Source organism: Pezoporus occidentalis, unplaced genomic scaffold (assembly GCF_034315485.1).
Source record: "Pezoporus occidentalis ecotype Australia unplaced genomic scaffold, CSIRO_AGI_Poc_V1 ctg151, whole genome shotgun sequence".
NCBI classification, from domain to species: Eukaryota; Metazoa; Chordata; class Aves; order Psittaciformes; family Psittacidae; genus Pezoporus; species Pezoporus occidentalis.
Genome location: NW_026913328.1, coordinates 2,237,487 through 2,261,209, shown reverse-complemented (window position 1 = coordinate 2,261,209; position 23,723 = coordinate 2,237,487). Strand labels below are relative to the sequence as shown.

Sequence of the window (23,723 nt, the reverse complement as noted above, 5' to 3'; positions counted from 1 at the left end):
TCACCACATTTCCAGGGAGAGGGCCAGAAAATACAAGGTCAATCTATGCATTGCTTATTCACAGTTGTGATCAGTGACTCCCAGAAATTTTGTCCAGCCCCTGAATAATTATATATGAATATATTCCTGAGCCATCAGCATGGTTTGGCCCAGGGTTGACAAGTAGGCTGTTTGATGAGGGATAGTGATACAGCTGGAATGTACTCTAAATCTGCTAACTTCCAGCCTTGTATTTTTCCTTTCTCTTAGAAAGGGAATTCTCAAAAATTAGCTTCCGGTTAAAAAAAAAAAAAAGTGCACATTCATTGACATTTTTTATGGACAAGATAGACAAGATGCACGCTCTATCTACCAATAAATAAGAATTGTAAACTACAGTATATTATGGCTGAATACTTGTATCTGAATTCAAACATAAATGCAGGGAGACCTCTCCTCTTTGCCACCCACAGCAACATTAATACAGAAGGCTCCTAAAATGTACAAGAGCAAATGTGATCCAGGTGTCTATTGAATCTGTCTCTGACTTTTTCCATCCTTTTTTTTTTTTCTAGTTTACTAATTTTTCAAGGGTAGAGAGAAAGTGAGCAAAAAAGCCACTGGCTTTTCCAGCAAAAAAACCTAAACTGTAAAAGCTTAAGAGAGCACTTGTTTGCTTTCATTTCTACAGAAAATGTTTTTATTCCGTTCATTGTTTTGTTTTCAAAAAACGTCAGGTTTTGGAAGAAAAGACCTGTAGTTTCATGCCTTAGTTACATGCTATGAGAAAAAAGAATTTCAAAGTACTACTTACAGCTTTTAGTAAGTGTCATTCTTCAAATATATCCCTCACTTTGTCCACCTGGCAGTGTTCATAGTTCATGACATGTAGCTGTGAGGCCTGGTTGTGCTGCAGGACAGAAGAGTAATTCCCATTGATTTCAATGGGTATTACATGCATCCTGCAGCGGGAGAGTAGGGCCCTCAGGTTTCACTGAATAGCAAATAGTCATGTAAAATCCACGGGTCCTATTCTTTCACTGCAGGGTATGTTGAAGTCAATGGGAGTTACTTGTTAGATGCTGTGATGGGAAAAACTTATCCTTATAAGATAAAGCTGTCCATTCATTGTTGCAGTTTGATGAATTTTTTCACAAAGACCCTAGCGATCTCATTTTTTCTATAGAAAATATTAGCTTCTGATCACCTTTGTTCCACTTTATAGTTAAAAACGAAGCTAACCCCAAAGAAAACGTGTGAAATAAAGCCCATGGAAGAATTGGGAGAAAATTAAATTTATGAAATAACAATGATTTTAGCTTAGATGCTAAACAACTCTTTGTGAGGTAGTGAAATATGGTTATTCTCTAGGAACAGTCTCTGCTGACACCAGGTATCCCAAGAAAAATATCCAGTGTTGATGCTACTAATCTAAAGTGATCTAAGTAAGGAACTAGAAGTTGGCAACTGATACAGTATTTGGAATCTGTTTCTCAAACATTTTCTTGGATGTTGAGGCTGAGCAATCAAAGTTTGCACCCAAAGCAGAATTCAAATATCTCCTACATTAACATGTAATAACAGCAACTGAAGAAAAAGATTTCTTCCCCTCCCCCTGCCATCTCCTACTCGTCCATCCCCAAGTGATCTCCTTGGTAGTTTGAAAGCAGCAAAGAATTTAAGAAATCTGGGCAGACTATCAGTTTGCTATGGTTCATTTTAGCTAATCCAGACATCCAGCACAGCAGGGGGAAAACTGCTGTATCTAGTGAAACAAGAGCATGTATAATTAAAACTCTGTTATTAATGAACTTCCAGTCGTTATGTAAATGAAACTGATTTCAAGTCTAATTTGTCAGCCTGAATTCTTTTTCTGTTCTCCTTTTGTCTAGGACAAGAACTCATCATAATGGACTTGATAATAAAACACTGGCAGACATGCTGTGTGCAGTGCCCATCTGAGTTAGGGCTTTTAGCATGGTTAATTGATACAGTTACTGCAGGATAAGTCTATAAGGCATTTTGTATGGCTTTACATTTTACAAGCTTGCTTGCTTTTTTTTTTTTTCTTTTGAGCGTTAGCTATTCTTTGCACATTCCTCATTACCGTTACCTTTACATGAGGGGTGGCTTGTAATTACTGACTGTTAAATACTTTTCTTCCCATTTCTTGTGTTGTTCAAAGACAGCAGAGTTCAGAAAGGTCTGTGGGAAGGGAAGTCTGTAGTTATCACACAATGGCTAACAGTCATCAGGAGAAAAGGCCTGTCAAAGCACAAGGCTGCCATGCACTGCCTCCATACCCCATTGTCTTAGATCAGGTGTCAGTCACCATCCTGCCCACTGCATTTGCTTTGATATGGAATAACCAGTACTGAAGTTATGTAGAAAGGACAGGCGCTCCATTGGGAAGGGTGAGAGTAGGATCCAAAGGAAACCCTGAACATTAACTTTTTCAGTTCCACCAAAAGCAGGCAGGATCCTTTGAAATAGTCCATACCATGTATTGATCAAGCCAGTGGTAGACAGCAGAATTAGTTATGAAGTTGATGGGACTGAAGGGCTGCCTCCAAAATTCAGTTTTCACATAATAATTTTTCTTTTTAAAAAGAAGTCCTCTTACTGGGTGTCCTTTAATTTTCACAAGTATTTTTTTTCTTCTTGTCAATATATTCAGTACATTTTGACCTATTAGTTCAGATTTACATTGTTCTCAGGATCATCTGTTTAACAGGTAAAAAGTGCCAGTGAAGGTTCAGGAAGAAAGGAACAAGAAGAGCATAAGCAAGTATTTGCATATATACCTTGTGCTAAGAAAGGAGAGGTTAACAAAATAATAATCAAAATAGCATATTAAAAGAGCTGGAAAAGAAAAAAAAAAAGTGAAAGAAACAGTATCTGGCACCAGCCTAGGTCTGGTATCAAGGGGGCATTGGAAACTGGCCATTTTACTCACAAAAAACTGTGAAGTAATAATTGTTTATATTATCCTGTGTCAGAATCAACCCATCTTTTTTGTTCTTTGGGACTTTCTCTTTTTTGGTATATTAAGTGTGCTCTTTTTGTGCCCTTTTTTTTTTTAATCAGCTTGCTTTCTTTAAAAGGGACAAACAGCAGGGAAGGATCACTGGTTCTACTCATAGGAAACTGAAGGGTGAAAAATTCCCTGTATAGAAGTGGGAAAATATATCTTAAAGGTTTGTTTCCTGGTTGTTTGTTGTTTTTTTCCCCTCCACTTTAGGCTTTCTCTCTGTGCCATCTTTGTGCAGAAGTTTAACTAAATGCATACAGGTAATGTTTAGAATTACTTTCTGAGGTTTTTTTTAGAGTAGATTAGCCTATTGGCTCTTCATTAGCCTGGTGGGCCAAGTCAGAGATCTCTGTTGGGGGTGTGGACACCTGAGCAAAATGCGGAGGCCTGGGAGCTGGACAGACTTAAGAGGAGGACAGTCAGTAGGTGATGAGTGTAGAAGAGAGGTAGGTAGCATTTCCTTCAAATGGTAATGCTTCGACAACAGCAGTAGCAGAAACCTAGGAAATGATGAGTCTGTGGGAAAGGATAATAGAGAAGCAGCGCTGAGGCATATAGGAAAATGGCATTAAGCAAACAGAAGGCATGGGAAGCCGGTCAGGCAGTGAGCCTACAGCAGATATTATTTTTGCAGTGATTAAAAACTGCTAGTGATTTTACAGGAATGGAGACCTGAGCAATTTCGCTTATTCAGTTTCCTTAAATATACTCTTGAAACTGCAGATTTTTTGTGTGAATGTTATGTTAGGTAAACTGCTGTTAATTGGAATTAATTTTAAATAAAGCTTTTGCTCTGAAATCTTGCCCACATATCTTATTAATGCTAGCATACAAAGAAGCTGGATGTTGACTGCTATGTGAAAGTGACAGAAAGGTCTTTCCAGGGTTTTTGGGCACATCTCTCAGTTCTTGGGTCAATTTACCTAGCTCAGTCTCCAAACCCCACAGAGCTCACCTGGAGCCTGCAAAGGGGAATGCCTGTCAGCCCAAACCCTGTGTGGTTGGGAGGACTTCTAAGTGTACCCTTAACCCCCTGTATCACACACTAAATTGTGAACTGTAAGTTCATGTCCAGTGAAACTCTGACCTGCTTGGAAGATGTGCAAACGCCAGGAAGGAAAAATTCAGCACTTTCCACCTCTCACTGGGTGGGACAGACACCCACCTCAGGCTTTGCTTTGGATAGCAGTTTGGGACATTTCAATTCTCATGTTTTCTTTCGTTTCCTGTGCAAATTGTAAAATGTAGTCAGGGAATACTGTGCGGTTTCTGTCAAAGAAGAAAGAAGTTTTAAAAGGAACACCTTTCTGTCACACCTTGAGCTGGGAACTACGTGGTGCTTTGAGCATTCTGTGAAAGAGGTTTAGTGTACTCAGGATATGTGTTGAAATTGCTGTGGGGATATTACTGGTTGAGAATTTGTATTAGATGTATACTTGGAGGGTGTCTTTTAATATCTGCTAGCCTGACTTTATTATTTCTACAATAGTAAGACATAAAATAAACTACATACTTGCTGAAGCTTTAAAACGTTCTTGCAACATAAACATAATGTAAAATCTAATTTAGTCCTAAGGCTCAAGCTGAAAAGAAGGAAAAAGAGAAGGGAGGGAAAGAGGTTCCATGTTTCAGGGAAAAAAGTTTTATACAACAAAGCAGGTGTTTATGGAATGCTACATTTTAATTCAGTGCAGCTAATATCCCAGTTTATGTTGTTCGGAGTAATGAGAGAGTAATGTGTAACACAGAGCTGTAGCAAAGATTTGCAGGTTTCCTTTCGGTCAGTAACAGTTGCTATAAACAGGTGGAGCTATTTTTTTTATTACTATTCTACTCCATCTGCATTCAGCGATTGGAGGGGAGGGAAAGGGGAGAGGGTTAATAGTTTTTACAGTTTAGAAGGCTTTTCTTTTTGTCACATTTAAACTAAATATACACAGGTGGCTAGGTGGCAGTGTGGATTAATGTACTTCTGAATTAATGTGCCTAGAGTGGCTGGTATCACAAAGTGAGCATATCTGAAGTGCAAGCTTGCTTCCCCTCCTGGTTCACCATGTGTACAGTTGTTTGAGTTGCACTTATACCGAAATCAGAAATCCAAAAGAATGAGCACTCCAGTAATGCAAGAAGTATATTGATGGACCTGAACCTCCTGTGTTCTGGAGCTATGTACGATTTTGCAGTCACTGTGCTGAAACTTGCTGTTTGTTTTAACTCTGAAGAAGTCACTCAAACTGCAAAAACTGGTTTAGAAAAAAAAAAAAAAAGCTTTTCAAATGTTGCATATTGAGTAAAAAAATAAATAAACCAAGTACTTCTCCAGCACTATGAGCACCAAGCGTGCTGAGAGCACTCTAATGCTGGAAGCTGTGAGTTCCTGTTGAAGCAAGAAGAGTTCAGAATCGCAGGCTGTAAAACCCTGCTGAAATCCAACCACACAGAGCAGGCAGGCATGTATTGCACACAGCCATATACAAATTATGCTTCTCTGCAAACAGTTTTTAATGTAAATTTTTTCAGGGGTGGTCCTTCCACTGCAATAGTTGCTAATCATAGCTTCAACAATAACTTTTGTAGAAGTTCCTGGTTGCAGTAGTGTCTACCTGAAGCCAGGTGAACCTTACTTATCCAAGAAGTTTCACTCGTTTAAAATATTTTGTTTCTCTAAGAATTCGGAAGTAAAATGCATATAACCAATAGGTATCAATTATTGCACATTCTTAGCCTCCTCTACTCAACTCCAGAGGTAATAGTCACTATAGGGATTTCTAAAAGGTAATTACTATATATTGCTTAATTATAGTTTATTAAGATCAAACATACTTCAGTATTTAGTTGATGTAACAGGAAAACACAGTCTGTGTTTATAGTTTTAAATGCAAACAGTGCAATCTGCACTGAGTCTTAAAAAAAAGTGGAGTTTAGGATACAGCAGTTTAGATGTCATGACTGCTAAATTAGACACCTTCCACTGTAATATAAAATACAGTTTCTGTGACCTGAGGCAACAGTTCTTCATGGTGCATGGTATATACTCATTGTTACTACTTCTTTCTACTTAAAGTTGAATGTTGTAACAGAGGGGAACTTGTCAGGTACAGAGTATTAACTGCGAGATATTCTTTCATGTGTATTTTTAGCCAAAGATGTATACAATTAGTTAAAGAAATAACTTTGCAAAGGACTAAGTGCCTGTAAAAAGCAAACTGATTAAGAAATGAGTACCTAACATCTAACTAGATCTCTTTTCCTTAAATTGAAAATGAAAGCTGCCACTTCTACTAAAGGCCCTCACAGCCAAGAGATTTCACAGCAGTTCCGTTAAAGCCTAGCTAATGAATGTAAGTTACTTTGGTGGATTTTAGCTGACTTTGAAATTAAAGTCTGAAACCGTTGGATGCTGCTAGCAGAGCTAGACTATAGCAAAATGGACTTAATAAACTCCATTGTGCAGTTAGATCCCTAGTGAGATTTGCTTTCCATCCATGACCAATTGGTATTATTTTTTTGGTGACTGGTACTTTTGTCTGTGAGACTGGGATTTCTGGGAGTGATTAGCACTTTTCAACAGTGATTGACAGGTTGTAGCAGCAATGAGACAATAGGAGGAATCATTAGGAATTCAAATGCAGATTTTTGTTTGCATGCTTTAGAACTGATTTGAGTGGAAGTGAAATCTAGATATGAGGGCAGAAATCAGCTATTATTTCATCCATTTTTGTAAAATACAACGCAAAAAATGAAAATGTGAGAAAGAAAAAAGTGCAAAGAGAAGAGGGTAGACAATAAGGCCACACTACTGTTGAGCAGGACAGAATTCTCCAAAACCTTTTGGTTAGGTTTTGGCTTTTTTTGTGGTTTTGTTTTTTTTTTTTTTAATCTCTGTTTCATACACAAGTTTTGAATACATGCCAGATGTAACCAAATGCTGCTTGAAAGCCTTTAGAGTTTGTAGTTGATACAGTTCTCATACTGAAGAAAAATTACATGTAAGGCAACAAAAAATAGTAGAGGAAATGTCTATATTGGTGCTTTCCTCAGGCTTGATAAAACTGTGTCTGTTGCATTTAAACAAGAGGCCGTAGGGAAATAATTATAGTGACTGATTCCAAGCATTGACCAGCAATTGATAATTGGCCATAAATAATTAGGAAATAATGGCATATCAGTGATGTAAATTATGTAGATGTAGTAGCTGTGTCCCTGGATACTGATTCTGAGTGTCTTATAACTGATTTTTTTTTTATTCAGATTATAAATTTAATATACTGTACATGACAATTTAATCTTGTTTGGCATCAAAGCTACCAAGATAATACAGAATTATACAAGTCTAATCAAAGAGGGAGAAATCAGATGAACATCATTATTTTGGAGAGCTGGTTTAATGGGAGTTGGCATTTTCAAAAGAGCATAGATTCTTTCTCCTTTTTTTTTTTCTGAGACAACAATTAATCTGAACTAGGTTTCTGAAGCAATAGGTTAACAGAACAAAACACTGACTGAAACTGCAGATGTGAAAGTGTGCTTCATATCTTATAAGGTATTAAATATTTGAAGTATGATTTTTGTATAGTCCATACTGTTTACATGAAACAATTATGGCTCTGGATTTTTAGTCCCAAATTTTGTGCCCTTCAGGCAAGGGCTATATTTCTTTGTGTTGTGACTACCTTCTGAACTTTTCATTATCTTTTCCTTTTCTGATGATATCAACAAAGGTCTCTAACTTTTATATTTTGGATTGTAATACAATCAGGTTATATTGAAAAATACATTACATTAGCTAGCATAAATTGCACAGAAATGTCTAATGCCTCTCAAGAATAAAATTTATAGCACAAGGAGAAGGGCTTCAGCTCTGTGTAGTTTGTTTTTTGCTGGACTTGTTAGCATACAGGCTGAAAGATACTCTGGAATTATTCAGTTATTGGTGAAGTTTAATCCTAATGGTATTTTATTCCACAAACTACATACAGTTCATAGGGTGATCACTTTGATACACAGTTTACAAAATGCCTAAAATTAATAAGGAAAATGCAATGCTCAGTTAGTCAGTTAGGTCCTGGGTATCAATGCAATATAATTTGAAAAAGCTCCTAAAAAAATCCAGATATTATATTCTGATGCCAAGCTGATGACTCAAATGTATGTGGCTCTAGCATACTACATACACACACAGATTAGTTGATGCTGTAGTGTCACGCATCTGCATTAGCATCTGCATTAGCATGGGACCGGTTTCAACTCTCCTGTCTACCTTCAGATTTTCTTTCTTATTAATTGGATTTTGTCACCTGGAATAAAGAGAACCTTTGAATTTGCTCTTAATATTCAGCACGTATTTGTCTCCCACTGAAGCTGGTAACGTGTGCTGATTCAGGACCTGAAGAGATGTAGTGACGCTAACATTTGCTCAGTGAGGACAGCAATAGTTAGGATGAATAAATATGGTGGAAGAAAGGAGGAAATGCGGGGTGGAGGGAAAAGCAAGAGATATATTTGTGAAAAGGATGTAGTTACCTTCCAGTGTGCTGCCAGGCCAGCTTGGAGCACCTGCTGTTGCTGTGTGAGCAGTAGCTCCTGCTGTTTCTAGAAGTGAAACCACCCTGCCTATACTTGCCTGTCAGCACCGCTAAACATTTCTGCTTTTGTTTAATTAGAACAAGATACTCGCCAAAAAAAGCCTGCACTTCAACATCAACTTATTTAAAAAGAAGAAAAAAAACGCCAAATTCTAACACCAGCTAAGGCCTCCTCCGCTGCTTTTCTTTTTAGTGAAGAGCAATTCTAAACTCAGCCTTATTCTAAGCATGATCTTTATTCTGTTTTCTTTTGTTTTGTTTTCATTTCAGTGCATTTCCTCATCTTTCTTTCCTGTGGTCTTATTCATCTCTCTCATTAAGACATAGGTATTTGCTTATTCTCACTTAACATTGGAAGATTTTTATTTTTTTTTTCATTATGGGAGTTAGTTATAAAAGGCATATTTTTTTTTTTTTTAAGTCTGGTTGCTCCTTCTGCAATGGAGACTAGGCATTCTAAGAGAACTAGGGGAAAGATATATCAGCATTAAAAATAAGGTAATTTTTAAATAACTCCAATGTAAAGTGGACATATGGTATGAGATAAAACATGTAACCTAACCATATAGATATTTGGATTCACACTGCCTTTTTCTGGCTCTGTCAGGGCTCTGTATGGGGAGATAAGGGCAGACTTATAAGGCTATGATTCAGTAGAGGCTATTTCGACAAGTTTCCACTCAGAGATTCTGTTCATCAACCTCTAATTAGCACTTCATCGCTTTCAGCTTTGTGTCACCCAGCTGACTAGAGGAAGATGACACCTCCAACTTGAACTGGGCTTTTTTCCATTTTCTTGGAGCTCATCAAGACATGTGGTGCTTTCTTAAAGTGCAGCTGGTGCTGGCACTTTCATTGTAAATTTAAATCGCTGTGTTTGGAAAAAGGTGATAAGAACAGTTTGTTTCATGTCCCTGGTGTTTAGCCTGAGGCAATTCCCAGCAAATATATTCAAGGCTCCTTCTGGTTTGATCTGCTTCACTTTTTTGTATTATTATTATTATTATTAATAACAATGCTAGAAAATATGCACCTAAAAGAGTTACCCTGCACAGTGTATACATTTTTCCCCACAGTCAATAAAGTTTAAAATTTAAAAGAAAACAAAAACACTTTAAGATTCAGCTCAGGTAAATAGCAAAAATATTAGCTTTGTGTATATGTTTGGAAAAAGAGTCAGGTTTTTGCAAGGTTCTTTAAATTATTTTATTAACGCATGTTTTGAGAAAAAGATGGTTAATTTTTCTTGGTTTTACATTCCACTCTATTGCTTGTGCTGTAGATAGCGTATAACTGTAGTTATAACACAGTATTTTCTGCCTATGCAGTTATGTTAGTTATGAAAGAATGTGTATTTATGTTTCATATAAGAATCTCAGTGTACTTATGCTTATAGAAACATGTTTAGAAAGCAAACTTCCAACACTTTTAGCTGTGTCCATAATGCTTTATTCTTATATGCTTATTTGTGCACATTTACACTGTTAAGATCTGAAGATATACTGCATAATTGATATATTTTCCTCTTTTTAAAGTGCGTGCCAAAATGGGCAGTGCTAAGTAAATGGATTAAGAATTTGCACATCAACTTCTTTTTTCAAAATTCATATATTACTATGTAAAGCTTTATTCTGAATATGTAACCCATATTCTCAACTTAGTTATAGAATCAACAAATTTAGAGAGATACCATCTCATAAGAGCATCTATAGTATATTTACTTTGAGAAACCAGGGTAGTTTTCAAACCCACAATTAAAAGTACTGAGGGTATTTTTTGCTATGGAGAAGGAAACAAAAATGTTGGTTTCTAGTCTTTTTTCCATTCATTATTTTTACTAATTCTTATCAAACACCAAGATTACCTTTAGAAACAAAACTGTTATGAACAAAATTTCTATCAAATTTTTACTCTGCTTTCCTGATTTACTGCTGTGCATTTCAGTGGTGTTTAAGACCTAGGTCATAAGTACTGCTGCACCACAGTAAATGGCATTAAAAGTCTTAAGAACCTTCTATAATGACCTTACAAGTGAGCACAGGATTGTGCTTCTTTTCTTCCAGTGAGGCAGAAATGAAAGCATACACAAGAAAAATTTAGCTAGATCCAAGTTTCAAAAACTGAGCCACTGCACTGACTTAGATCTAATTTTACATTCTGGCTAATAGTTCTGGTGTAAATTGCTGTATATCCATTGCTATAGAAATTAAACTCTGATTTCTGTATGTATGGAGAAATGCAACATATGTAGATAAAGGCACAATCCTGTATTTATGATATTCAATTTTTCTATAAATATAGATATTCAGTGATTATCAATAGAGCTGCTCATTAAAATTCAGACTTAGATACAAAATGATGCCATCTTGTCTTAATAATTGAAAACCTAAAAATATCTCTTTAGCTCTCTGAAAATCTGTATTTTAGCATTTACATTCAGCAGTTTATTGCAGTAGGAAATATTTCAAACAGAAGAAAAAAATCGTCCCATCAAAGTAGTCTAATGATTCAGGAGACTTTTTTTTTTTTACAGCAAATTAAATATTAAGAATGAAGTTTAATCAAAGAGGTAGTGCTGCATTCCCTCTGAATGTGGGAAATAACTGATTATTGTGCTGAGGTTTTGCAAATCAGCGCTGTTAAGAGTAAGATCAAGCTCAACTGCAGTCTTGCAAAATTGATGTTGCCTTTACGGCATTTATACAAATGGTTTTACATTGTGAAAGTCTTCCTTTAATGATTGTTTGTTCCTTTGACAAACTAGCTAATTGTCCACTGCTCTATTCATCTTAATTCAGATTCATTACCCTTCATTTTTCCTCTCTACCCTTCAGCAGCTACTGCTATGGCCTCACACTGCTATCATATCCAGGAATGTAAAACCATTTTGCTGTAGTGCCACAGGGAGCTTCCTTGTGCTACCTGCCAAGTAGATATGAAGTAAATGGACTATCTCTATTCCACATACTTTAAAAGCTCTTTCTCGAGCTTTCAGTTACCTTCCCACTGTAATACCCAAAATCCCACTTTGGCAGTCTCCTCTGTCTTGTTACTGACTGCCCCTGACTTGAGTACTGCAATACCCCTAGGGCTTTCAAATTAACCCTCCTTGTCTAGCATTTGAGAAATTTGGTATGGGATGAAGTATATCCTAGAGAGACCTGTGACACTGGATGAGTGTTTTGTTTTTTTTTTTTTACTTCAAGCCTCTAGCTTCTGCCTTCTGCTGCATGACCCCACATGCCAGGCATAGCTGATCTGGTACATGCAGGCACACGGGAAGCCTCTGCACTCGTTAGCAAATGCATTTCATAAAGGTCTACATACAGGGATTTTCAGGCAGTCAGGTGCATGAATCTCACATTCAGTAGATGGGACTTGACTGATCTGCATCTCCTTGCCTCTGTATTGCCCTGGTTTTCTGCCCCTGGTAAAAAGCTGTAGATGCCAATTCTGAGTTTTTCCCAAATTTCCAAACAGAAGATTAGTTCCCTGAATTTGTGCTACTTTTACATTACATTTCCCTGTAGCTGTCAGAACAAAGGCATTTTATAACCTTTGGCTGCATAGTTATGTGAATAAGAGTTGCTAGCAGTTTTCATATATTTTGACTCTCCCTATGTAGTGTAGAGCAGTCAGTCTTCTTGAGACTGGCTAATGATTAAGATTGGATGGAGAGATCTGTATGAATTGACAATTGGTGATAAATGAGGATCTTCTTGTTAAGAGGGATAAGAAATGTTTCTTGGTGTGAGCCCAATTCTTCATGTAAATAAAAACAAGAAAGGAATGGTAATGTGGACTATCTGTTAGTTGCTCGGCACTTAACTCATCCTTAAACCTCAAGGACTCAGTATGGAGAACAACTGGGATAAATAATTTGTATTGGCTGTGTCATCTCTTGCTTTTGCCAGAAATTGTCAGTTTTTCCTTCTCTAATAATAGCACTGATGGCAATTATTACGTTCTGTTATGTTTGGTACAGAATAACCATGTATCTGTGTATAAATGCATATTAAATAAATGGTACAAAAAAGACTATGATCATGAAAATGTTTGTGTGAGCCAAACCCTATCAGATAAACAGATATGGGTTTTTTTCAGTGTAATTCAGCACCACAATGATAACCCAACAGTAAAACCAGTATAAGTACAAATATAAAGGTATGAAACAACATGTTGTCAGCAGCAATAAAAGAGATTTAGCAATGTGTAAACAGGATAGATACGCAAGAGGCCAAGTATGGCAGTGGGTTGTTATACACACCTACGTACTGAAAGCCATACTGAGCAGAATATAAAAGAGAAAGAAGTGCTAAATTTGTGATGGCTGGTTTTATTACTCTGCTCTTTAAGAGGGATCTAATTTGGAATTTGCATTCCACAAGAGTTCTGAGGTTTTTGTGAGTCTGATTTTAAGAGCATTTAGCTTTTATGTAACTCTTAATTCTTCAGTGTACAAACATGAAGCCTAAATGGTTGCAGTAGTGGCTCAGATGAAATACGTGAAGATGTGCTGTTGTGCTCTGGGTTAGTACAGTGCTAAACATGGAATGGGAATGGAGATACATACTTGTCCTCCTGCATAAGAACCAGCTTTGCTACAGTCTATGCAGCCGCTGTTCACTGCTCTGTATTTGCAGCAGCAGCCTCCCTAAAGACATCGTAGAGATATGAGACAATAAACAGTAAGACAATTGCTGCTTTTGCTCTCTCTCATGTAGTGAAGCTAGCTCCATGTTTAAAAAAAAATTTAAAATTATAAAAAAATCCCTGACTGCATGCTTTCCTAAGCTCTTTCTCAGCGTGCATTTGCTCAGAGCTCCAGGAAACAATTTTACCAGTCCCAGCATTAGCAAATTAAGGTGACACATTTATGCATTATGAGCTCGGCTTAAAAAATCATGAAATTAAAGAACCAGAGGAGGAAAAAAATAAAAAGCTATATTCCTTTTATTATTACTTGCTTTTGTTTTTATGAACTTTTAGGATATACTAAGATCATACCTTTAAGCATTTCCTGAGCTGATCTTTTAAGAAAGTGGAGATCTGAAAAACAGTATTGTGAAATCTCAATAAAACTGTGAGTTGACAATGCACACTGCAGCTGAGCTGGGCCAAAATCTTCTATAGTTTCTGGGGTAGTGCTGGCTTCTGAAGAATTGCTGCCATTCTGCATCATCTAAGCAAGGCTTTGGATTTCTGAAACCTTTGGGGACCTCATAGAAAACCTGAAACTTGCTAGTTGTGCTGGACAGAGTTATACAAAACCCACTGAAAGCATAAAATTGCCATTATTTTTCTCTTACAGCTTGCTGAGCATACACCCAGTAGTAAAGAATATAGAGTAAATGGATATAATTGAGCCACATAATAATAATATGGCCTTAATTGTAAACTTTAATGAATGATGATTTTGAAAGAATTAAGGGGAAAGCAAACATGTTTGACTTCCGGAGATTCACAGTACTTAGGATACTTTATTTAAAACCACTGGACAATGTAATCTTGTTCCTGTTCAAGTCAAGTATATTGATTCCTGTGGGACCAGGATTTAACAAATAAGCCTTCTAACTGATTAAACTTTTAAAAAGTTTAGAACCTGTTTTATTTTATTCTTCTGCTTGTGGATTATATTATACTGTTTTTACTGTGATCTGGGCTGCAGGAGACTATTTTCTAAGAGGGGGATGAGAAGTTGTTTGTGTTTCCTCTAATAATATGTAATGTCTTAGCACAAAGTGTGCTCTACTTAACTTGATGGTCTGATATGTGTTTTACATCTATACGTCCTACTGGGGAATTAGTTGTATGTGTACAGATGAGGATAACTCCTCTCTTTCCCTGCACTGTTTTTCTTTTAGTGAAGCTAAGCTTCTGCAAATAAAAACTTATATGTTGAGTATTTAGCCATTATGCACATTTATAGTCTGTGTATAAAGATAAGTAGTCTTAATTCTGAACTCTTTCTGTTTCATAATGTGATTGCCTTACAAACCAGAAACAAGTAGTAATGGCTTAACTGTGCCAACAAAGTACTTCACATGGGGCACAGGTTTGGAAATGAACTTCAGCACAGACCTTGTAGACATCTGAACTCTATAAATCCACAGGTGTTTAAGTAGCCCTAAGGGCTAGGTCAGATAGCAGACTTGTTTCAGTATGACTTTACAAGGATTTAGTACTGTGTAAACAACACTTGCAAGGTTTTCTCTTTACTGCTGAGTAAAACAAGTAGCAGGAAGAACCACCTTTGATTTTTGTACCATGAAAGGTATAGTGTTCTTTTATTCTATAAGCAGTGTTTGCTAGGATGTTTTTGAACAAAACTACATACAAAATTAAACTTTCGTAGCCAGCGTGTTTTGAGACAAGATGATATCAAGTGTACCGTTCTTGAAAAGAAATTGCAGGGTGACTGGCGATTTTGCTTTCTTCTTGTTGCTTTTGTTTGTTGTTGATTTTAGTCTTTGTTTTGAAGGAAGCATTCAAGTCATTCTGGAGAAAGATAAATTAATCTGTAGGTTTATACGCTCATGCAGTCTGCAGATCTTAGGTCTGCGCATTTCTACCAAAAGTAATGTTGTTAAAATTTTGTAAGCAGATGGGCTTATTTCTCAGCAAAATAACCCCAAAGCACAAGCTAGCTTGCGCAGAAATACTATTGAATTGATGGGGGGGGGGGGGGGGGGGGAGGAGGAGGAGGGAAAAAAAACCCAAACCAAAACAACAACAAAAAAAATACCCACCCAGAGTGCTGAGAACAGTGTTCTATTTTTACCCCAAAATCTGGTCTGCTAGGGACAGTGAAGGATTTTCATCAGTATCAGGGAAAAAAAAGGTACTAAATGACTCTGCAGAATAACATGTAAAACAGCTTGAATGGGGAAACCAGATCCTAAGGAGGAGGAGTAAGGAGCTGAAAGGAGTAAAATAGCACTCAGAGAAGAAAAACAAGATAACCGGAACCTGAGTGGAGTACGGTAATTAGGAACTGGAGAAGGAAATTAAAATCCTTAGGGAATTCAGTATCTGAGAAAGCAACAGAGAGAAATCTATTGAGGTTTATGAGAGGACAATTACTCCAGAAGCTTAATTAACTCGCATACAAAGCTTGGTTGAGGCTCCTCCTTGTCCTTGTTTTTACAGTAGTGTATGACTCAAGAAAATACAAACCATTTCTTTAGCAGTTGATGAAAGCTTATGGATCAGTATATTAATCTACAGGAGTGATAGCTAATGATTAATTCAATCCTGTTTTCCTGCAGCATTTTGGTTTCTGCTCCTTTGCCTCTCATTGTTTAGATTTAAAGGTATTTTGAGCATATGGCTGGGATTTAAAATGCACCTATTGGCTAAGTTAGCTAACCACAGTATTTATGACATGAGGGTTTTGTATAGTCAGCATAGAGATTTTCAAGAATATATTGTAGAGATTGTAGATGTTTGATAAATTGAGAGGCACAGGGACACTATTCAGTTTCTTTACTCTGCCCGAATTGTGTTTTCTTTTAACAGAAGTCTCATCAAGTTTGCAATATCTGGCCTTTTTTTGCTGGACTGAAGTTTTCTGCCACAAATGTACACGTCGTGTCTGGTGTTCTCTGTGTCTTCAAGTTGTCAGTGATCCTGACATCTGTCTACTATTCCCAAAGTCAGAGTTTCCTTTCTTAGTCAATGACTGCCCGTAACGTACATAAAAGTGTAACTTCCATCAACTCAACTGAATTACTGAATACTTTTTGGAATGTGATGAGGAGAAAATCTTTGCACTTAACTGCATAGTACGTAAATTAATTCTATGGAAACATCTCTACAGCTGCATAAACCAGAAAATCTCAGTGCTGAGAGATGTCAGAAATTTAAGAGCATAGTATATACATCATGCAGAAATGTTGTCCTTTGTCAGAGGAATTGTCATATTGAGGGTCCTGCAGTTGCCAAAAATATAATGTGAGAAAATTTTCATCTTCTCTGAACTGGACCCAAATTATGAGACCATTCAAAACATTCTGAATTAAGTCTTAGTTTTGTCACCAATTCATAACTTTTTAAAATATAAGAAAAATATGTATGTTATATTGTCTGGGAAACATTTCTTTTGAAGCATTGCAAACCAGGAATTTTATTCCTGTCTTTTTCCCCCACCTTCCATTCTTCAGGTTATTTGAAAAACTGTCTCTTTTACAAACCACATTAGGTTTATTGTATGCATTAAATGAAAGGCTCTCAACTTCCAGAGCAGGCTGTATGAACAATTGCCTGGCATGTACATCAAGAAGCATCCTACCTAAGTGCAATGAATTTAGTTTGTGTTAATTACAAGGTGCATTTGACTGTGTCTATATGATAGATTAACAGTTCCAAATAACATCATATGCAAATGAAAGGAAATTCTTTTTCCATTTTATAGCAAAGATGAGAAATACAGTATATTCTGAAAAGGAATATGAATGCAGCTGTGCCAGCAGCTTGCTAGTCTGTATATATCCACTCTCACGGATATAACAAAACTTACCTGAAAATGAATTATTACAATGTTAACCCATGGTGGCACTATCTTTTTTAGGAAATTTCAAAGAATAGTTCTCAGTCTACAATATGAATGCTAAAGAATTCACAGGTAAACATAAACTAGTACATACTATTTTAGACTGGCCACAGGAACATTATTCTACATTATCTGAATATATTTATGGAGACACCAAAGAGCAAGTATATCTAGATCTTATTTGGAGATTTCAAGAGAGTTTATCTGAACGTTTTCTGGTGCTTCTCTTGATACTGGATTTTTTGTTGTGTTTGGGTTTTGGGGTTCTTGGTGGTTTTTGGTGGTTTGTTTTTTTTTTAATTAATGGAAAATTCTCCTCATGTATTTGCCTCAAATTCAAGAAAAAAAATGTAGTAAAAAGAATTAACTAATACTTGCCTATTGATAAAAGTAAAAGTTTGGGTTCAGCAGGATTCATTAACAGGTAAGGTCTACAGTGTAACCATTTTTCTTTCCTCCCCCCCTTCCCCTTTTTTTTTTTCTATTTCTTTTGTTTAGGTAAATTATATAATAAATATGCAGCAAAAATGGATAAAAAATTCAAAGTCTCATTCCTATCACTGTCATTTCATATGCTTGAGTTAATAATTGTAAAGATCTTGATGGGCTCAAATGTTAATGTGATTATGACTATGTAGAATGCCTATAACAAATTGTGTATTAAGGAGCTGAGTGTTTTAACAGGGGCCAAAAGTTTTCTGTAGACTGACTTTGCAGCGTATGGAGAGATAACATGGGGGGTTTTGCATTTTCCCCCAGATACCCCAAAGCTGAACTCTGTACATTTGTCATTGCAGGAGTGTAAATGTGGTATTTTTAATGGGATTAAATGTTCTTGGTAGACCTTCCTGGATTTGCCAGCCATTAATATGGGAGTGGGCTGGGCCTATTAACTGGTGTTATTACTGTACCTTTCAGTTGGAGATACTCTGCAGTTCTCTGTCAAGAATAAACATACTACCTTCTCCTCAGCTTTTCAAGAAGGATTAGCATTTGGTACTGTTTTTCAGAAATATCATGCTTGGTTGTAATGTGGTTTTTTTTAGTAGAAATAAAGAGCCTAAAACTGCTTAAGAAAGACTACAGAGACACAGTGAGGAGGAGACTAAAATATTCCTATTACACTGTGAGGTTGTGTAAAGAGCCAGAGCTTCATGTGGTAAGTGGCTTTAATCACGAAATAAGCAAGCTGTATTGCACAAAGTTTTAGCAATAAGGTACTCTTTCATTAGGAAGAAAGAAAAATACTAATGTAAGACAAGAAAACATGTTTCTCAATTAAAAGGATTTAATATCACACTACATGTGTTTTGGTTTTAGTACACTTGACCAGCAAAATAGTGAGGTGACTATGTTGATTTCTTCTCTTCTGTATTTCCTTACTTGCCTATCTTTAATTTGGTTTTAAGAATTTGCCTTATGAATTATTAAGATAGAATTCTGCTTTCTGTTTTTGTTTAGGTTTCTCAAAAGTGTTTGCTTTGTACAATACATCAAAGTAAAAATAAGGTTGAGACCAATCCTTGAAATTCATGGAACCACATTGACGTTGATTATAAAAAACACCATAAAAGTTAAATCTGGATTTTCAGTCTCTAATGCGATATGGAATAGGAAATTTCAGAGATGAATACATCTTTAAACTAAAAGAAACTGTAGTCATAATTTCTAATCTCCAGGATAACCAAGTCACAATTGCAGTGAGCCCTGTAATTTATGGTTTGGTTTAGTTTAGTTGCACCTCTAATTAAAAGCAAACACAAAGTGTGTTTCTAAGTTCCCTTCATTTGAATGAGAACAGAAAAACCCTTTCTCAAGTAACTACACTTTTTCACACAAGTTGCAGCTCTCTGCCTGAGAGTACTGAAAGAAGTTGAAGTTAGTTGATAGAAAGTGGCTCCTGATAGCTAATTCTAGCAGGAAGGTCACTGCCATTTCAGTTTTTTGCAGTCATTCTATTTTTAAAAAGATAAGGAGAAATCAGAATGCTAATCAACAGGGGCTGCCAGAAAACTAGTAGAAACATTAGGCAGAGGTTTTAATGTGGCACCTCCAAAGAAACTGGAAAACTATTCCATTTTAATAATAATTTTGCATTAGTTTTAGCTTCTGGTTTCAAAGGTAACGATACAAGTCATCTTGCACTTCAAAAACCATTATATGCTGCCTGCTAATCTAAAGATTGTCTCTACTTTTTTTCAAAGGGTCTCTATTTTTATAGTCATTATGTACCAATTAGAGAGGCTGTCTTTTTGTGTTTACTAACAGTATTTCTGAAATAAATAAAGAATTTTTAATTCCAACAACTAATTTTCCTTAACATTTCAAAGTTTACTTGCTTATGAAAAGACTACACTAAAGCATTCAGTACAGTCCTCTGAATGTTGTCTCTGCATTTGTCTGTGCTTAATTCTGTCTTGCTACAATGTCTTCTTGCTTATTTTCTGTTATCGTTGTACAAACGGGCCTTCTGGCAATCAGCAATGCTGCTTTAAACCTGTCATATACATATAAAGCAGCACAAAACTGGCATCCTGTAAAAAAAATAAAAAATAAAGCATGCACATCATTATCACTGTGCATGGAGAAACTTGTTATATGAGGCTAGTACTTCATTTGAGAGAACAATTTAATTGAATTTTGATACAGCTAAATAGCACCTTTTGTTAAAATCAAAATGACCTTGTGTAAATGTACTTCAGAAATCCACACAGGTAAAAGAACAGGTACAAGAATTCAGTAAATGCAGTGCATTTTACAAGGTTGTATTTTCATTAAATTGATCACAACTTTGCCCTCTATTTTTTCCATGGGGGGAGGGGGGATTAAATTAACAATTTCCATCTTTAAAATGTTCCTGCTTTATAAATTAGTTCCCTTTCTTTCAGCTTTTATACTCCATGCTCCAGATAATAAATGTGCTCACAAAAGACTTGTCTGAAATAATGAAGCTGTTAAAGAACATTGTAATTTTTTACTTTAATAAAATTAATCTGCCCCTGTAAACCATTCAAAGGCAAACTTGCTCTTGGAATGCATTGCAGTACCACGTTTGTGACACTGATAGATAACTATTAACTCCTTTTAAGCTTTAAAATGCTTCAGAATGCCAGAGTAAAGAATCTAAAACTGCAGATCTTATTCAAATGAATCAGGATAGAGCAGATGGTTGAAGAAGGCACACAAGCAAAAAGTAAATCTCCTGTTCTCCCTTTCTGATTGCTTTGCCCACAGAGGAATAACGATTCAAAGAAAATCACTAATCATGGCGGATGTCATTAGCATATTCCCAATAAGGGAGCTTACACAAAAATTCCCAGAGAAAATGAATGGCTGCTAGTACAGATCAGTGTGCAAACAGTGCATTTCTAGCAGCCTTCCAAAACATAGATTTTCCAGGACTTTTAAGAATGAAATTTGAAAAACTGAATTAAAAGAATTACACGTTTGCTTAGAGAAGGGGAAGATATTAACTAACTAGTACAGCTCTATTTAACACTCTTGTCAGTTGTAAGGCTGAGCGAAATAGTCACAAAAAAGTTATGTGCTTAAAATTAAGATATCAGCAAACCTTCAGTAAAATACAGGGAGAGCTTTTTGCTACTTCGTTGTTTCTTTCTGGAGAGGAGTGTGCAAACTGCTGTAAATCCTTTTCCCAGCATGTTTTCTGATTGCATTATTGTGAATGCATATGGTAAATGTCTGCTTCTTGTTCATTCACAGAAGTTATTAAGTTGTTCACAAATCAGTGGCAAAGCAAAACATTTCTTCAAAGTGTTGCAGAAGAAATACTAACCTAGAGAAATGACTGTTTTCTTGTCTGTCCATAAGCAATGGGAAGCCCATTAGCCAGTGTAAATGAGCATAGCGCTATCTGAACAGTCAACCTGCCACCTTTCATTTACATGGAATTAAGATTTGGCCTCTGATTTTCAGCTTTTTGCTTGGCATATTTCACAGTTTGTTTTTTTTTTTCTTGTAACCCAGTGAAAATGAGCACAAATTCAAGAATTGTGGGCCAGATTGTCACAGTCTCCTACTTAATATAGTTCAGAAAGAAATGCGATATTGTCTTATTCTCATTCACTTTCATTCCATAGTATAGGCAAGGCCCAAGAGTAAATCATCACTACTCTGGCCTCTGGATTAGGCAGTCAGCTGCCTTTGTTGCAACTGGAAAATGCATGGCTAATTTCTTGTGTGCCAGACTGAATATTTATCTTCTATTGGTTCCAAATGCAACAACAGACCAACAGTCACTATAATAAGTACCATCACCTAGATGGTTGATAAATCTTCTTAGAAGAGCAACCATGAGATGTGGTATTGACAGGTTTTGTTGCTGAAATAAGAGAAAATCTAGGTAAGGGTGACCATGTCCCTGCAGACGCCATCATTGATTGTGCCAGCAGGAGGCAGATGGTTAAAGGATACAATAGGAACTGTCACAATAGTTTCAATTTTATTATTGAAACCCAAACTTTCAGTGGCAGCGAACAGATTGCCTTCATTTTTCACCCATGAAACATCTTCAACATTTCCTAAAAAAAAAAAAAAAAAGGGGGAAGAAAATTCTTTTAAACTAGCACTGCAACCAATAATGCCTTTTATATATACTAAGATGGTAGAAACCATTAATAAAATGCCTGTCAACAGCACATCTCCCTTTTCTCTTTAGAAAAAAAGGGAAGAAATCATTAATTACAGTTTCTGTCACACAGAAAAGACATAGGTTTTGTTCTGGTCTCTTAGCACTTAAACAGCATGAATTCACCTAGTGGCCACCTATTCTGCAAAATTTGAAAAGGGATGTGTCCTTATCCATCTATGCAAAACCTTCTGAAGACATTGCATGTGTCTGCCCGGGCAACAAATGTGGTATTTTGGGTTGACACTGAAAAGAAGAATTATGAATATGGATAGGATGCAAATACTCCATCTATCTTAATCAGAATACAGGAATTCAAGCTGTTGTAGGAGGGGGAAGGAAGGGGGAGAAAAACTTAGAAACCTAAGCTGTAGGTGCCTGATTCTGCTTTTACCACAATCAGCTGGATTTTTACTACTGAAGTTAAGGTCAGGATTGGGTTGTAAATTTATAACACCTTTTCTGAGGTTTGTATTTTACACACATCTCTGCCAAACATGTTGATTTCAATTGAGATCGCTTGCTGTATTGAACTTATATGTATTTTAAGTATTTGCTGGAAGGTGGACTTAAAAATCACTACTACTTGGTCATTTATCACATCTGAAAAGTGTATAATAATGTAGATTTTTATGCATAAAAATGGGGAAACCCCTACATATTCCAAATCTGAAAAGAATGCATAAGGAAATGTAATAACTGTTTGTTGGGGCAGACAGTTGTTATTGCAATTTATCTAACCATGATGTCAGCAAAAATGTCTTAGTTTCTAGGTTTTTCCCAGCTCACCATTTCCTGTGAGTTTTAGTGAATGCCTGTAGTGTTTGTAAAAGCAGAATGCTAAAAAAATAGCTTTTTAAGATTTTTTTTATTACTTATTTATGTAAGCTGTGAGAATTGTATTTTTGTAGTTCTCTGTAATGTTACCTATATATTTCACAAGACCTATACAGAGGATTCCTCCTTCTTTTGAAAGAAATCATCACTGAAACCTGGCAAAACATAAATCAAAATATGTTTTCATTGTGAGCATATGAGACTTTTTTTCAGCCTTGAGATCTAATGAAACAGAAAGCAAATACAATACTTTCATTCACTCAGAAGGTAAACATTTGTCTATTAGAGACTTCTGAAATGTGTCATTTACATGTTTCAGTTTCAATGTGTGTCACATCAATTGTAAATGAACACCCCAAACTATCTATTTGGGTCTTCTTCTTTTGCAAAAATATCAGTTTGGAAAAAAAAAGAAAAAAAACGAAAAATCAGAATAGAAATTTGAGATCAAATCCTCAGCTGGTATAAAAACAGTGTAGATTAACAGGTTTCACTATTTGTTTTGCACTATAAATGCGGTATATGATTCTAGAAATGGGGAATTCAGTGATTTATTGCCCTGATGTTTGCTGTCATCACTTACAGTTCCTTGATTAAGAAACATTTAATTTTACATGGCTTCTTTCTTGTATTGTGACTACAAGTAGACCAATATGTTTTAGTCCAATATATGAATATAATACATACTAGAACAAAATCTATCCTAGTATCTGGCAACTTGAATCCCAAAGTTAAAGGGATTCCCAGTAAAAACCATAATAAGCAGTTTGGGCCTTTCCTTTCTTGCGTGTTTTTGTATGGAGAAGGACAGTGCTTAGGTGACCCTGCTTGAGCAGGGAGTGTCGTGGTTTAAGCCCAGCTGGCAATCCAGAACCACGCAGCCTTTAGCTCACTCCTCCCCCTTCCTCCCCCCTGCTCCCAGAGGGATGGGGAAGAGAATCGAAAGAATGCAACTCCCACAGGTTGAGACAAGAACAGTCCAGTAACTAAGGTATAACACAAAATCACTACTGCTGCCACCAATAATAATAATGATAAGTGAAATAACAAGGGAAGAGAATACAACCGCTCACCACCTGCCGACCGATACCC

At 36.3% G+C, this 23,723-nt stretch overlaps 2 long non-coding RNA genes across 4 annotated transcripts in view; both read left to right on the top strand.

The window, feature by feature from the left end:
* LOC134159846 (uncharacterized) overlaps positions 1-23,723 on the top strand; it is a 189,918-nt gene that overhangs the window by 82,248 nt on the left and 83,947 nt on the right. The gene's annotated exons all lie outside the window — the stretch shown is intronic.
* Positions 14,726-17,137, top strand: LOC134159847 (uncharacterized). The gene is made up of 2 exons (XR_009963324.1): positions 14,726-14,869; positions 16,114-17,137. It is a non-coding gene; the product is annotated as an uncharacterized LOC134159847 (long non-coding RNA).